The sequence below is a fragment of the Sesamum indicum genome, linkage group LG3 (genome assembly GCF_026168435.1).
Source record: "Sesamum indicum cultivar Baizhima isolate 11 linkage group LG3, ASM2616843v1, whole genome shotgun sequence".
Classification (NCBI taxonomy): domain Eukaryota; kingdom Viridiplantae; phylum Streptophyta; class Magnoliopsida; order Lamiales; family Pedaliaceae; genus Sesamum; species Sesamum indicum.
In genome coordinates, this window is record NC_142659.1 from 4,305,137 (window position 1) to 4,322,611 (window position 17,475).

Below are 17,475 nucleotides of genomic sequence, written 5' to 3' on the forward strand. Positions count from 1 at the left end.
CAGTCTCAACGGCAACTTTTTCCACAACGGTAACTTTTTTCAGTCTCAACAGCTAAAAAGTGGCAATTGCATATACCGTCGGATCGACTTTCATTGAATGGCTACAAATTCAAAAAAATAAGACCGTTGCAGAAGCCCGTTCTCTTCAGCTATAAAAGGGCGTCCCTTCTCCCATTCCCATCCCCTGTGCTTCTCATTGAGCCCTCACAGAGAGAGAGAGAGAGATAGAGAGAGAGAAAAAAGAGGGTTCAGCGCTTTTTCAAGGTGTGTTTCAGCAATGGCTTCGAGAGTTGTTGTTCAGCAGCAGAACAAAGGTATCATGATTTTTGAGTTCAATAACGGGCCATTGCATTCAAATGGATTTTAAAGCTTTCTTGGATGTTACTATCATGATTTTTGAGTTCTCTTGATCTTTGATGCGTATGGTGTTGGTGCTCTTCTTGACACTTTCTATTGTTATTTTTTCCACCCCTTTTGTTGAATTAGACCTGCTTTCAAGGATCCGATCAAAGAATCTTATTAAGCGAGTGTATGTTAAATCATGGTTCCTTTACTTTGATCAGGTTATATGTGGTTCTTGATTTTTCTTTTGTTTGCTTATTGTTTCTGGATGAAACTTCCACAACTCTGTCTTAGATTTAACCTCTATTAGATTCTTTATAATGATTTAACGGGACGCAAAATTATGTGATATAAATAAACAAGTAGATTATGGATCAATCAACACATGTGCACTAGAATCGCAAATAGAGAAGGAACCAGTGATAACCTCGGGTGGCATAGGAGCTTGTTCTTTTGTGATTGCATACACCCTAGCTTGTGGTTGAAGTTGACTACTTTGTCCTGTTGATGTCATGGAAATATTTTCGCTACCTTGACCACCTCTACCTCGCCCTCTATTCATACCTGCTTGTTGTGAGTTTTCCCCCACTTTGCTCAAACCTGAAGTTTGAGGTCCTCTGGTATTTATCTCTCCATGTGGGACAGTCCCTGACAATATATCCCAGCTGATGGCAATGATAACATACTAGGCTTCCCAATATTCACCAGTGTGTCGCCTACAGCAATTAGCACAAGAAGCAATAGATCTTCCATTGAACGATCTGCCTGGAGTAGTCTTTCTTCGCATCCAACTGAAGTAGGCCCACCAGCACTGAAGGAGACCTGCTAGTCTGACTCACTCTTCGGCCTCTATACCAACCTCTCTGTGAACCAGAACCCCTAAAGAAAACTGCACCACTTTATCCTGATAAAGGGAAAGAATTTAAGAAAAATAGGATTCCTACAAAAATGGATTGATTCTCAAATCCGAATATCTATTATGAAAGAAAGGTATGTGATATATATGAACTAAAGATATATTTCATTTGTCCTACTAGTGTGGGTTTCAATAGAAGTCCTTTCGTATCGTTGTGGCTGTGAATTGACTGAATAAAGGGATGAGAAATCAAGAAAAAATGGAAGAATTGAAATAGCAGTTCGGAATGACGAAATAGAAGAATGAAAAAATCTATGGATTCACAGAAACTCTGGTGATAGAAACAAAAAAAGAGATATCGAAGTAGTTCTGATGATTCAATAATAGTATTACTCAAATTCGCTCGAGGGTTTAATTGCTATTTCTCTCGAATTTCAACCCTCTTTCAAATTTGTCTCTCCTCAATTCATTGGTACTCACCTCTTCTGGATCATATTTTGACAACCTCACAAATTGCAACTCATACTCGGCAACAGATAAATCGAATACTTTAGTTCAAGGAATTCAACTTTCTTACGATTTCTATAGACCGGTGGAGTATAATGTCAGCAAATTCTTTCAAAAAGTCATTCCAAGTAATGTCCACTACTCAAAAGTACACTCAATTATGTCCAATACTTTGTTTCTCAACCATTCTTCTACTTCTGAAGGGTTAGTTGTACCTGCAAATACTTTCGCCCCCTGTCTACTCCTCTTTCATAATTTTTATCAATAACCACATCCTATGATTGGAGTTGTGGCGGAAACTGTTGCATAAAAGGGTTTATTTCTGGTTGTGGATTTCTATTTTGGGATTCTAATCCTTGATGATCATGACCCTGCACAGATTTTGAGGACTTAGTTGGGCCAACAGTGTTTCCCCTTGACGCTTCCATCGTATATGAAATGCACATATATATTTACATTTCATCTACTGTCCCTAGAAAATCTAATCCCTGCTCTGATACCACCTAATGTAGCACCCTCTAACGCTACTAGGGTTTTCCTAAACATTAAAGTAACCCCTGTGTTTATATATAAATATGCACATAGTCATCTAATCAATATGCACACGTAATCCCAACGTTATAATAGGCATAGAATATATATAAAAATATAGTTCAAACATGATAAGTAGACAACATGCGTATAATAGTCAATTTAATTCCAACATAATCATCTAACTCGCACCACATAGCTAACTCGCAATAAAACAATAAATTAAACTCCCTTTTTCATTTCACATCTTTTTCATATCGCATCAAAGCTCTTTTCATTTCATTTCTTTCTCATATCGCATCATAGTTCTTATTTTGGCTTACAGGTTTTTCAAACAACATCAAGGGGTATTCACACCACAATTATATTCAATTTCCAATACTCCCTCATTTTCACATATTACCATTCTTGTAAGCAACTAGTAATGTAAAATCATATATTAATATATTCTCATTTTCAAACAATCACACACATCATAAAACAAATATAATATTGCATGTATTTTCTGATTTTACGTACATCATTCACCACTCATATATTTTCAGATAAGTCAACGTCAGTATGAACCACAAATTTATATAGTAGTAGCACCACAAAAGGGGAACATATATAGATAATACTAATTATTTACTTACCTTCGACCTTACAACGATTTTTATTGATATACTCAGTCCTTTCACCTTACCCCCATATTTTATAATGAGTTATACCACATACAATTAGTATATCGAGAATATAATAATTTTTTTTATAATATTATTATTCGTTTTAATTTTTCTTAATAACTATACTTAGGCTTCATAAAAATACATAAAAATACTTAATAACTATCGTTTTTAATAATATTCATAAATAGGTTATCATTAAAATCTCATCTTTAATAACATTATATTTCTTAAAACCTCATTTTTCCTCTTTGATATTTCTTTTATATAAAACATCATTTTTATAAATTTCTATCAATTTCTCGCTTTTATATAAATTAATTAAACAACAATACGTAAAATTGCGTATTTAGTTAATAATTTTGATGGAATTATATAAATTAGCTAATATTCAAATATAATAAATTTAATAATCTAATTAACCAACGTTATCATTTTTATATTCGATTTGATATTTAATTTAACACTATTTTAAATAGTCAAACTCATAAAATTTTCGTGTTAAATTACATCATTCAATACTTATTTTGTTTGAAAGCCAATCCAAACACTTTTCTGGCATATGTAGACCAATACTAATTGGATATGATTGATTCCTACTGATTTATTTATTTTTTTTTTTTTGCTTTTAATTCTGTCATTAGTTTCGACTCAGAGGATGTTAACTAGCATATGTGGTGTTTAACTCTATTTACTTTTCATTTTTTATAAAATAAAGGAAGGTCAGAGCAACACTTCTCTTTAAGTATTTAATATTACTGTAAAATTCAGTCAAAATTTCAGGAGACCATTTAAAGGTGGGAGAATGATACAAACAACATTTTTACTTTTCATAAACTTCGTCAAACCAAATTACAATTTTTATTTATTTTTGTGGTAAGTGTGCAAGATTGAAGCATTTATAAAGTAAGGGGGGTAAAGTAATATAATTGAGAGTAAGAAAATAAAGATAAAATTAGGGTAGAAGAGGGTAAAGTGGAATTTTCCCTTCTTATAGGGGTTAACATAAAAATTATTAGAATATGTGATGTGATCGTGATATAATTAAGAAACTAATTAGAAATTTAATCTACATATCATGTCTTAGTGTAGAAATTTAATAAACGAACTAATTAAATAATATAATTATACAAATTAATAAAAATTAAAATTACAATTTCATACCTCTGTTTCGATCGATCGAGAGAAATTTCAATTTTTCACTTGTGTGTGTTGTGTAAAAAAGAAAGGAACAGAATGAGAGGCGAGGGTGTATGGGTTGGTGGCTATTATGTCTTTCTTAAATTAAATTAAAATATAAGTTATCCCCAAATATTATAATACACTCCAATTTATTATATTTCAATTATGACATATAATTTATTTACTAAAATTTATCAATTAATCCTATGTATTATAATTTTTGGGGCGTCCTAGATCAACAAGAAATAGAAAATTCTGCTTCGCTAACGACATAAATAACTTGCTAGATTTGCACTAAAATGAGGAGCATCAAGAGTTTATACCTCAACTGACAGATCTCATCAACATATTCAACAACAGCCAAGTCATTTTATTCACGTCAGCAGCATCAATGACGACTATTTGCATCTTTGGATGCAGCCTGCAAATGAAAGATCAAATAAGAAGGGAAAACTACACCTGAATATTACAGAAGGCTTGGAAGGTTAATTGTATTGACCTTGCAGAATAGCAGTGAGAGGCAAAGTAAGAGCCAGCTTTCTTCTTCATCCACTTCTCTCCGGCCTTCTCCTTGAGCTCTGCAACTTCTGTAATATCGGGACTAATTTCAATTATCTCCTCTGGCTTAGGTTTGGTGGTTGCTGCAGCTCTCTTTTCCGGCAGAGCTCCACCGACCACAATGGCTCCATTGGCATTTGCAGCCTGTATTTCATCAAACAACAAAACATCATCAATAAGGGCGTGTTCATCAATAAGAATGACTGAAACAAACAAGATTGCAAATTCAAGAACCGGACCTTGTTGTTTTCAGCTGCTGCAGCCTGTTCATTAGCCAGTAACTGAGCACAAAACTCCTGAATAAAATAAGAACACAACACATAATTAGCACGCAATAGGTCATATTCAGAGTTCAATCTGTTCATTCACTTTCAGTTAGGATGAAAGAATTTTCAGTACCTTGTAACCGGTGGAGAAACCTGAGGAAGCTGCTTCCCCTCGAACCCACCAACGGTAACCACATTTCCTATGTCACCTAGTGCACGACAATTCTTCCTTTCTGCTCCCACATTCTTCTGCTTAAACTACCCTCTCTGTAGATCAGATTAACAACACATGTCAAATGAGATGGGGGGGAATTTCATCAAAGAGTGAAAGCAAGAAATGTATGGGAAAAAAGATCATCTTGATGAGAATCCGAAACAATCAAAAAAGTTATTGAACACATTGAAAGAAAACAGAATGTTCATGATCGCCAAAAAACAATCTTTGGAAAAGAACTTCGTCAATGGTCATTGCAGTAATGAAACTCAAATCGGATTTGCATATAAATGAAAATCCACAAGAACCTCAACCCAATCTACATTATAAAGAATATAATAGAGGTTATCGAGGTTACGATAAATCTAAGACAGAATGACAAGACAGAGTTGTGGAAGTTTCATCCAGAAACAATAAGCAAACAAAAGAAAAATCAAGAACCATATATAACCTGATCAAAGTGAAGGAACCATGATTTAACATACACTCGCTTACTAAGATTATCGGATTTGCATATAAATGAAAATCCACAAGAACCTCAACCCAATCTACATTATAAAGAATATAATAGAGGTCATCGAGGTTACGATAAATCTAAGACAATGACAAGACAGAGTTGTGGAAGTTTCATCCAGAAAACAATAAGCAAACAAAAGAAAAATCAAGAACCATATATAACCTGATCAAAGTGAAGGAACCATGATTTAACATACACTCGCTTAATAAGATTGCATATCATATATGTATATACCTCTTTGATCGGATTCTTGGAAGCAGGTCTAATTCAACAAAAGGGGTGGAATAAATAAACAATAGAAAGTGTCAAGGAGAGCACCAACACCATACGCATCAAAGATCAAGAGAACTTAAAAATCGTGATAGTAAGATCCAAGAAAGCATTAAAAACCATCTGAATGCAATGGCCCGTTATCTAAATTATTGAGAAATCCATAAGCATTCAACACAATCATTGAGCACAAATACATATCAATAGATGAAAGAAAGTTTCAGATACCTTTGTTCTGCTGCTGAACGACACCCAAAACCATTGCTGAAACACACCTTGAAAAAGCGCTGAAACCCCGTTATCTAAATTATTGAGAAAGCCATTAATAAGCCTTCAACACAATCATTGAGCACAATACACATCAATAGATGCAAGAAAGTTTCAGATACCTTGAAAAAGCGCTGAAACACACCTTGAAAAAGCGCTGAAACCCCGTTATCTAAATTATTGAGAAAGCCATTAATAAGCCTTCAACACAATCATTGAGCACAATACACATCAATAGATGCAAGAAAGTTTCAGATACCTTTGTTCTGCTGCTGAACAACTCTCGAAGGTATTGCTGAAAACACACCTTGAGAAAGCGCTGAACCCTCTTTTCTTTTCCTCCCTCCCTCTCTCTCTGTGTCTCTGTGTGTGTGTGTGTGTGGGGGGGGGGCTCAATAAAAAGCACAGGGGATGAGAATGTGAGAAGGGACGCCCTTTTAAAGCTGAAGAGAACGGGCTTCTGTCCAACGGTCTTATTTTTTTTTTAATTTGCAGCCATTCGATGAAAGTCGATCCGACGGTACAATTGCCGCTTTTTAGCCGTTGAGACTGGAAAAAGTTACCGTTGTTTGCCGCTTTTTAGCCGTTGAGACTGGAAAAAGTTACCGTTGTGGTCAAGTCTCGGTCAGTAAATCAATACCGTCGGATCGACTTTCATCGAATGGCTACAAATTGAAAAAAATAAGACCGTTGGACAGAAGCTCGCTCTCTTCAGCTTCAAAAGGGCGTCCCTTCTCACATTCTCATCCCCTGTGCTTTCCATCACACACACACACAGAGAGAGAGGGAGGGAGGAAAAGAAAAGAGGGTTCAGTGCTTTATCAAGGTGTGTTTTCAGCAATGGCTTCGAGAGTTGTTCAGCAGCAGAACAAAGGTATCTGAAACTTTCTTGCATCTATTGATATGTATTTGTGCTCAATGATTGTGTTGAATGCTTATGGATTTCTCAATAATTTAGATAACGGGCCATTGCATTCAGATGGTTTTTAAAGCTTTCTTGGATCTTACTATCATGATTTTTAAGTTCTCTTGATCTTTGATGCGTATGGTGTTGGTGCTCTCCTTGACACTTTCTATTGTTTATTTATTCCACCCCTTTTGTTGAATTAGACCTGCTTTCAAGAATCCGATCAAAGAGGTATATATATGATAAGCGAGTGTATGTTAAATCATGGTTCCTTCACTTTGATCAGGTTATATATGGTTCTTGATTTTTCTTTTGTTTGCTTATTGTTTTCTGGATGAAACTTCCACAACTCTGTCTTGTCATTGTCTTAGATTCATCATAACCTCGATAACCTCTATTAGATTCTTTATAATGTTGATTGGGTTGAGGTTCTTGTGGATTTTCATTTATATGCAAATCCGATTTGAGTTTCATTACTGCAATGACCATGGACGAAGTTCTTTTCCAAAGATTGTTTCTTGGCCATCATGAACATTCTGTTTTCTTTCAATAGTTCAATGACTTTTTTGATTGTTTCGGATTCTCATCAAGATGATCTTTTTTCCCATACATTTCTTGCTTTTGCTCTTTGATGAAATTCCCCCCATCTCATTTGACATGTGTTGTTAATCTGATTTACAGAGAGGTAGTTTAAGCAGAAGAATGTGGGAGCAGAAAGGAAGAATCGTCGTGCACTAGGTGACATAGGAAATGTGGTTACCCGTTGGTGGGGCGAGGGGAAGCAGCTTCCTCAGGTTTCTCGACCGGTTACGAGGTATTGAACAAATTCTTTCATCCTAACTGAAAGTGAATGAACAGATTGAACTCTGAATATGATCTATTGCGTGCTAATTATGTGTTGTGTTCTTATTTTATTCAGGAGTTTTGTGCTCAGTTACTGGCTAATGAACAGGCTGCAGCAGCTGAAAACAAGAAGGTCCGGTTCTTGAATTTGCAATCTTGTTTGTTTCAGTCATTCTTATTGATGAACACGCCCTTATTGATGATGTTTTGTTGTTTGATGAAATACAGGCTGCAAATGCCAATGGAGCCATTGTGGTCAGTGGAGCTCTGCCGGAAAAGAGAGCTGCCGTGCTCAGAAAAAAGCTGCAGCAACCACCAAACCTAAGCCAGAGGAGATAATTGAAATTAGTCCCGATATTACAGAAGTTGCAGAGCTCAAGGAGAAGGCCGGAGAGAAGTTGATGAAGAAGAAAGCTCCAACTCTTACTTCAACTCTCACTGCTATTCTGCAAGGTCAATACAATTAACCTTCCAAGCCTTCTGTAATATCCAGGTGTAGTTTTCCCTTCTTATTTGATCTTTCATTTGCAGGCTGCATCCAGAGGTGCAAATAGTCGTCATTGATGCTGCTGACGTGAATTGTTGAATATGTTGATGAGATCTACAAGTCAGTTGAGGTATATAAACTCTTGAAACTCCTCATTTTAGTGCAAATCTGGTAACTTCTTTTGTTTAATAACGTTGCAAAGCACAATTTTGTATTTCTTGTTGATCTAGAACGCCCCCAAAAATTATAATACATAATTGATTGATTAATTGATAAATTTTAGTAAATAATTTATAGGTCATAATTGAAATATAATAAATTGGAGTGCATTATAATATTTGGGGATAACTTATATTTCGAACATATTACAGTTTCATCTTTTTAATTTATAATTTAATTTTGTTTTTTTTTCCGTCTTTCATTTTTGTTTTCTTACAAGAAGGAACACATTTATTTAGTCATATTTATCTGTATGATTATACTTAATTTGATATTTAAGTTTTATTTCAATTAAATGTGTATTCTTTTGTATCTTTTTATACACCAATTTTTTATATATATTACAGTTTCATCGATTAAATTTTATTTTATAGTTTAATTTTATTGTTCTTTTCTAGATTATTTTTTTTGTGTCTACTAATGATGTTTTACAGAATGAAAAGAATGACTTTATATTTTAGCTTTTATGTAATTAGTTTCTTGAAGTATCTAAATATATATATATATATACTAAATATTGTATATGATCAGTATATGCTTTGTAATATAAGTATATGTATTTCAATGTATGTGATTCGAGCTCTTTTTTCTTTGAATTTTATTTTCTTTTGTATATTTTAATTTAATTGAACATTTTGTAGTCATGTGTTAAATTAATAATAATACAGAGGTTAATTGAATTTTTTAATTTATATTTATTGAATAATTTTTTAACTACGTTCATTTGTAGCAAAATTTTTATAAAAGAATTTTGAACTTTGAGATATTTTAATCTTTACTTTGATTAAAAATTTTATGATGACTTGCTTGATTTAATTTTTGTACAAGAAGAAATAGATTTATTTGGTGTTAATATTTTAACATTCATTTGTTTAATTTACTTAATACTTTTTTAGTATTTATTTCTATTTAAATTTAAACTCTTTTGTATCTTTATACACTATTTTTTATTATGTATAGTTTAATCCATCAATAATTTTCTATAGTTTAATTTATTGGTCTTTCTCATATTTTGTTATTTTTTTGTTTTTCTACTAAAAGGAACATATTTATTTAGGCTTTTTAACATGTTTATTTAATATTAATAAGTATATATATCCGGTTTAATATTTATTTGTCGAAAGAAAAATAGTGGGCCTATGGACTCTACTCCAAAAGTGCAACATGCAAAAAGTCAACGTTCTAATCCTTTTGACCACAAAACTTGGCAATTATTCTTGCCGAGGAATATGTGTGAAATCACGCTTTGTTGGCTCACATACTGCAACTTTTGCTTATCTGAGTTACTGATTGGATGATTTGTTTTTGTGTTCTCTCTCTCTCTCTCTCTCTCTCTCTCTCTCTCGACTTCTCATGACAGTACATCAAAATATGACAGTCACAGTAATATGGCCTTCAAGAAACTGACTGCTCTACACCTAAAGTAGTTTCTACCTATCCAATTTCTAATCTCATAATACATTGGGGTTGATGCTGTCCAGAAATTATGATAATTGGTTTTGAGTTTAGGATCTACAAATGCTGATTTTGACCTCACCAATTAGATTCTTGAAACATTTTTTTGGAAATTTTTATCATAATTCAAAGAAAATTGACTTTAATTTTTATCATTAAAGGCTGTTGGTTTGACAGACTGACTTACCTTGCATGGCCCATGTGAACTGGGACAACAGTGTGAATATGTTTTTTTCAATTGTCCATTGAATGTTCCTTCTTTAGGTTTTTGTTCTGGCTGAAATTTCAAAATTCTTGGTCTGGATAAGTGAGTGCTACAGCTTTGGATATGGATAAAGAGTGACAGGTGGATTTCAGATGACACTTTTTGGAGCCTGACATAAACTGAATACACATAGTACTTCAAATTTTACAGTTGTCAACTTGGGAAAGCCATAATGCTAAGGTCAATCAGTTGCTTCTTCTCGGTGAACGCATCATCAGCATCGATGTTGAAGGCAACATCTTTATCTGGGCTTTTAAAGGAGTGACTGAGAATCTTTCTCCAGGTGGTCACATTTCACTAGGAAACAAGTTTACTACAACCTGCATAATGCATCCGGATACTTATCTTGAGCAGGTACCCTCTTTTCACCATTAACATAGCGCGCATTCGAGCAGGAAATATGGTTATAACTAGCTGCATTAGTTTCCTGTAAAACTTCCTCTCACGAAATGTATTGTAACAGGTACTTCTTGGAAGTCAAGAAGGTTCTTTGCAACTATGGGACATTAGCACAATGAAAAAAGTTAACGATCTGCTGTTGTGTTTCTTCTCCAGCACTAGATGTTGTTGCTGTTGGCTGTTCTGATGGAAAGATTCATGTTCACAACATTCTTCGTGATATTGAGATTGTTAGTTTCTGTGACTGCATTATCTTTCAGCACAGATGGGCAGCCTCTTTTAGCGTCTGGTGGTTCATCTGGTGTCATAACTATATGGAATCTTGAGACAAAGAGATTTCACTCTGTCATTAAAGAGGCTCATGATTGCTCTGTAGTTTCTCTTCATTTTTTTGCGCGCGAGCCATCAGCAGACAACTCCATAAAAATGTGGATTTTTGACACTAGTGAGGGGGATCCTCCTCGTCTCCTACGTTTTAGAAGTGGGCATAGTGCTCCTCCTCTGTGTATCAGATTCTATGCCAATGGAAGACACATCCTTTCTGCTGGCCAGGATCGTGCCTTTTGGCTGTTCTCTGTTATACAGGATCAGCAGAGTAGAGAAAGTCAAGGAAGCAGAAATAAAACTTAAGCCCGTAATTGCATTTGATGTTGCTGAAATCAGGGAGCGCGATTGGTGCAATGTAGTTACATGCCACGTGGATACTGCCCAAGCTTATATGTCTGGAGGCTTCAAAATTTTGTGATCGGCAAGCACATTCTATCACCACACCCAGAGGATCCAACACCAGTTAAGGCCTGTGCGATCAGTGCATGTGGCAATTTTGCAGTATTAGGACTGCAGGTGGCTGGATTGAGCGATTTAATCTTCAATCAGGAATTAGTCGAGGCATGTCAGAAAGAAAACCCTGTGCTCATGATGTAGAAGTGGTTGGTGTTGCTTGTGTCTCAACCAATACCATCATGATAAGTGCTGGTTCCTGTGGAGATGTAAAAGTTTGGGATTTTAAGGGACGTATCCAGATGGCAAATAGATTGTGCATTAGTCAAGATTGTATATCACCGGTACAATGGTCTTCTAGCTACTGTAGCAGATGATTTAGTTATTCGTTTGTTCGATGTTGTTGCACTAAGAATGGTTCGGAAATTTGAAGGTCATTCGGATCGTATAACAGACGTATGCTTTAGTGAGGATGGAAAATGGCTTTTGACATCCAGCATGGATGGGACTCTCAGAATTTGGGATGTAATCCTAGCTAGACAAATAGATACTGTACATGTTGATGTGTCTGTGACCGCATTGTCTCTATCACCAAATATGGATGTCTTAGCAACTACTCATGTGGACCAGAATGGGGTTTACCTGTGGTATAGCTGATTCCTGTGGGAGTGGCAGGGAAATTGTGAGTGTCAATTTGCCCACTGTCTCATCATCAGTGGAAAAATCTTTAGCTAACAGTTTTGAGGAGGCTAAGTAAACCCTGAAGAAGCCGAAGATGCTCATCACTTCCCAGTTTCAGATCAACAAATACCCGATCTTGTCACACTTTTTCCCTGTTGCCCAAAAGTCATTGGCAGAGCTTGATCAATTTGGATATTATAAAAGCCAGGAACAAGCCAGGCCATCCATCGGTTGATCGACGACGTGTCCGCGGAGGTCGATAGACTAGCTTGTTGCATTAAGAAAACACGTTGCATGAACTAATATATAGCTTGTTGGCCTGTGGGTAATAATAGTGGTAATAAAGAAGGGAAAGGTGGGTGGGAAAATGTAACTCAAATTGGGTCTGAACCAATTATGATTTACAACCAAACCTTGGGTAAGAATTTTCTATCAGCGTCGCTATCTTTCCGCTGGCAACCATGGCGTCCCAATAGTTCATCTGGATTCTACACTCAATCGAAGGTACAAGAAATTTTATCACGAATCGATCGAAATTGTATTATAATTATTATCTAACAAGAAGTTTGCCTGAGTTTCTTGAGGGAACAGAGAATTGTGGTGTTGATAGTCCTTTGCCTAGCTAATTATGTGTCGTGTTCTTATTTTATTCAGGAGCTAATGAACAGGCTGCAGCAGCTGAAAACAACAAGGTCTGGTTCTTGAATTTGCAATCTTGTTTGTTTCAGTCATTCTTATTGATGAACAGGCCAATATATTTTAAACATAATGTACTCTATGAATTCAATTATAATTATTTTCATAATTTATTATCGATATTGTTTATAAGTCTAATATAAATATATAACTAGACCAATAAATTATGTGTAGTATTTAGTAATCTAATGGATATTTCCTATATCATGACTGGTTATGTTACTATTAAATTAATATTAAACATAGTTTGACGATATTTAATTATTGTGGACACACTTCGTACCACTTTAAATTTACGAACGATTAATAAAAATATTAATGTCATTATTGTTATATATATAATTTCATATTTTTTTAGAGATAAATACATTTTACATCTCTTAAATATGCCACCTTCATCATCTACCCCTAATTAATTGAAGAAATCTTCACTTACCCTCCATCTTTATGATAAACTTTTAAATAAAATAAAAATCAACAAAATACCATTAAATATTAATAATATAATACATTCACTTTAATATTCTCTATAGTAAAATATATTAAACAATTTAACTTCGAATATTATTGACTTGCAATGTGAATAAATTAATAGGATTAGTCTGGTATAAGATCAATGGTAATACTTTTGAATTAAAATAAGTATATAATGTATTTGTGCATTAAAATTGATCTTACTGTATTGGTGCGCAAATGTCAAGTTTACATTATATATATTTCATTTCTTACTCTGATCCTAAGTCCAATACATTAGTCCTATCAATTGATAGCAAATATGTAGACCTAGACGCATTTTAATAGTTATTACTGTAATCATACCTAATGATTTTTTTTGGTATAGGTAGAGCTTATACCTTAAAATATCTCTGAGTAGGGGTGTAAACGACATTTTCTCTTTTCAATCAAAAATAAATATCGACAATAAAATGTAAAATGAAATAGTTGGTACAATGACAATATTATTTTGCTTTTTGACACTCATTCACCAGACATGTGCAGACGACATTGAAGACAAACAGGAGACCTCCCATAAGATTAATTGAGGTGGTGTGGGACAATAAGCGGCTAGGAACTACCAACTTGATACCTTTCTCCATCTATATAAAGTTGAAGAATCTCATTTTCATAGTGATCCGGGTTGAAATTAGCGATCTCCTGAGACGATCCCACATAGATAGTCCAACTCTTCCTAGATCAGGTTTTGGATTCCCTAAGAATAAAACACGAACCGTGAGCTCGTCGGGCACATCCCCGACAATGACCCTCCAACGCTCAAGTTAGGTTGATCGAGAGAAATGCATTTGATCTAAAAGTTCGAGCTCAATTAATGCACAACAGTTACCTCATTTATGGCGTATCGAGGTCTATTTATAGGGCACAGTTGGATATCAAGTATTGAGCCACGTGGCCTTATCCTACTGGCTCGTGTTCTGATCGAACGATTGTCATTGTTCGGGTCTTCAATCAGTCTGTGCGATCCGGGTTGGGTCCTTCGCGACCCGCCCGTTACAAAAGGCGCTGATCCTGATCGCGAAATGACCAAAATGCCATTAATGAAGGGTAATTTGGTCTTTTTGCAAGGGTTACATGTGTATACCCATCATTACTCCCCCCACTTTTGCAAAGTGCAAGACCGTTGCCTTTGAGGAAGTCGAATAGTCGCGTTCGTTGATCGGCTGTCCCAGCGGACACGTGGCGACATCTCGTCGGTTGATCTTCGGCGCGCATCCCCAAGCGGGCTGGCCTATAAATATGCCAACCATTCAAACTCTCATACCTGCCCCACATATAGACTTCGAGCGACCAGGACTCACGACTTCAAGTTCGCATTCGATCTGCAGCTTCCAGAACCATCCTGTTTTAAAGTACGATGTCTTCCAGCTCTAGCTCGAATTTTAAATCGCGACCTGGCTCGGGGTCTTCTGCGACTCACTTTGAGTCTGCGTCTGGGTCTACTTCTAGGTCTGTGTCTGGGTCTGCATCAGAGTCCGCGTCTAAGTCTGTGTCTGGGTCTTCTCATGGGTCGTTTTCTACCTCTTCCAAGAGGAACAAAAAATTTCCTATTTCAGAGCTCACTGACGAACATGCCGGCCCCTCGACCCTTGCCAGGACAAGCTCGCTAAAAACCCTTGGGAGGCTGTAGTCAGCAAAGTTATAACACCCATTCTCAAGATTAGGGAAAAATACCATATACCTTCTGATTTCGACATTATCCTTCCTGCCAGTTTCGATCGCATGCATCGTCCTCCCGAGGGTTTCAGTGCCTTTTCTATCAAACATCTCGATGCTGGACTGCGATTCCCCTTGGCTCCCCCTGTGGTCGCAATTTTGAATAAACTGGGGCTATGCCCTATGCAACTTTCCCCCAATTCTATTACTCATATTGTCCTTTTTGTTGTAATAATGCAATTCCTCGGTATAGAACCCAGTTTTGATAATTTTTGGAACTTGTACTCTTTCACCACCTCTAAACGTTCTGGGAGTAGAGATTTTTTCTATCTCTCGGCCAAGCCCGACTGTGGGTATTTGAGCGCCTTGAAGTCGAATGTAGGGCTCTCGCTAGATCGCTATATTTTCATTCGACCTCCTAGAAGTGTCTGGCCTTTTAAAAATGAATGGACCAAATATAAGCCTGTTCCAAAAACAAGTGGAGGGGGGCTGGAGGGCGATCAGATAAGGAGCTTAACATTTTATAAGTACGACCCCAAAAAGCTTCTTACTGAGAAGGTTTTGCAATTATCTGGGCTCTCTCCAGCATCCCTCCATATCGAAGAGTCTTTAGGTGAATTCTCTTTCCGGTTCTGTCTGTTTCGTTGTTGGTGTGCTCGCACGTACTAACTTTTCTATTTCTGCAGAGAATATAATCATGAGTTCGCGCAATGCTATGTGGAGGATCGCGGCCCAAAACAAAGTGAGGAAGGGGAAAGAGGCCGCCGGTTCTTCGGATCTTCCTCCTAATTCGCCCCCCAGTTCCTTCAAAGGCTCTCGTATCTGCGAGCCCCGCCGGCCAGCAACCCATCCTGGTCGAAAGTGAGGAGACGCCTTCCACTCCTGGAGGTCACCTTAGAATTGAACTTGGATGAGGCCAGTGGCGACCAAGGGGTCGAACAAGAAAGTCAAGGTCCTCCCTCTAGGGAGCGACCCAAAAAGAGGAAGCGGTCCTCACCAAAATGGGGTCATGGGCGTAAATCCAAGCCAGGGCCAAGTGATAAAGGCAAGGGGAAGGAGCCTGCCGAAACCTCCAACCCTCAATCCAAACTGCATAGCTCGAACATGTTGAGCAGGATGGCTAAGGAAGCCGCAGATAAGACTGGCGAGAACGAAGATCGGGGCAAATTTTTGAGGGTGGCCCAGCTCGCTACATGTTGGGAGGAGAGCCAGGCGGCTCTTCGAGGTAACCAGCCGCCTCCAAAATGGGATGACATGGCGAGCTCGGCTCTCTACGGCGAAGCAGGGAATGATACTTTTGCTCTCTATGATTCCTTCATTTCCGTTCGCGATCAAGGGTCGCTGGTGGCGAACAACCCCATTCGGCTCGAAGAGTTCGGGGCTCATTCATTGATCCAGGTATTCTATTGGCTGGCTGCCTGGCTCTTCATTCTACTCTCTCATTTGCTGTATTTGACCTCGCAGGCTATGACCTTCCTCCGAAGTCTCAGTCTGAAGTTTACCCACTATCGAAAGAGTTTCATTCAAACTAACCAAAAGCTGCAGAATCTCAAGGCTCAACTGACGGAGCGAGACGAGGCGGACCTCAAGCACACGGATAGCATGCTGGTCCTTGGCGAGAAAGTGCAGAAATTAGAAGCCGAGCTCGACGCTGCCAGGAAAGAGAAAGAGATTCTTCTCTCTGAGAAGGAGGTGGCTCTGGCGAAGGCCAAGAAGGAGGCGTTCCAGGTTGGGCGCGAGGTCGGTCTCATTGAAGGCCACAAGCACGAAGTGGAAGAAGGCCAAGCTGGTCGCATTCCAATCGAAGAATATCAGCGAGGCTTGGCCAACTCTAGGATGTCCGCGGTTCGTGATTTTTTGAAGACAGATACTTTCACGACCGCTCTTGAGATCAAGTCTGCGGACTCGTTCGCCAAGGGTTATGAGACCTGCCAGTCTCAGATCGAAAAGCTTGGCGGATTTCATGAGTCTTTTGACCGCAGTAAACTGGACATCTCACTTGATGGCGGCCTCCAGCCCTTGCCTGCCGACCCTGAGCTGAAGGATGATGAGTTCATGGCCTTGAGAGACGAGCTGGAAGCGGAAGCCGATGCATGACTAGTCCCGGTCTTCTGATTTTTGTAATAGGATTCTGACCTGACCAATTCTTGAATTGTAAATCCTATAGATCGTTTTCTTGATGTAACTCTTGAGAATAGAACATCGGGGCGTAAGTTTTTGATTGCCCTTGTAAATGACACTCAATCAGTGGAAAGATTTGACAACTAGCAGTTTGTATACTTTGCTCCTTTTATTTGCTGATTGCATGTCTCTTTGATCGCGTGAAACTTATCTTCTTTTGATCGTTCTTTCAGTCGGTGTGTGAAGTACATCTTTTTTAGATTGCACATTCAGGGTGCGTCCTTTTCAGATCTCACAGTTGGACGCGTCCCCCTCAGTTCGCACTTTAGTGGGAGGCG

General features: G+C 37.4%; 1 long non-coding RNA gene and 1 pseudogene across 3 annotated transcripts; one reads left to right on the forward strand and one right to left on the reverse strand.

Moving 5' to 3' along the window:
* Window positions 1-112: 112 nt before the first annotated feature.
* LOC105157221 (uncharacterized) lies at window positions 113-6,579 on the reverse strand. Of its 2 annotated transcripts, XR_016064952.1 has the most exons (9): window positions 6,435-6,579; window positions 6,298-6,347; window positions 6,137-6,210; window positions 5,041-5,174; window positions 4,881-4,937; window positions 4,583-4,785; window positions 4,407-4,504; window positions 770-1,246; window positions 113-488 (listed from the first exon to the last, which is right to left on the reverse strand). It is a non-coding gene; the product is annotated as an uncharacterized LOC105157221 (long non-coding RNA). The 2 variants fall into 2 exon arrangements; XR_847430.3 differs by lacking the exon at window positions 113-488 and having other exon boundaries at window positions 684-1,246.
* A 1,353-nt stretch (window positions 6,580-7,932) lies between these two features.
* LOC105157409 (uncharacterized) lies at window positions 7,933-16,123 on the forward strand (annotated as a pseudogene). Its single transcript, XR_016064941.1, has 6 exons — window positions 7,933-8,083; window positions 8,154-8,378; window positions 10,473-10,705; window positions 10,815-12,655; window positions 12,806-15,629; window positions 15,703-16,123. The product of XR_016064941.1 is annotated as an uncharacterized LOC105157409 (transcript).
* Window positions 16,124-17,475: the final 1,352 nt, after the last annotated feature.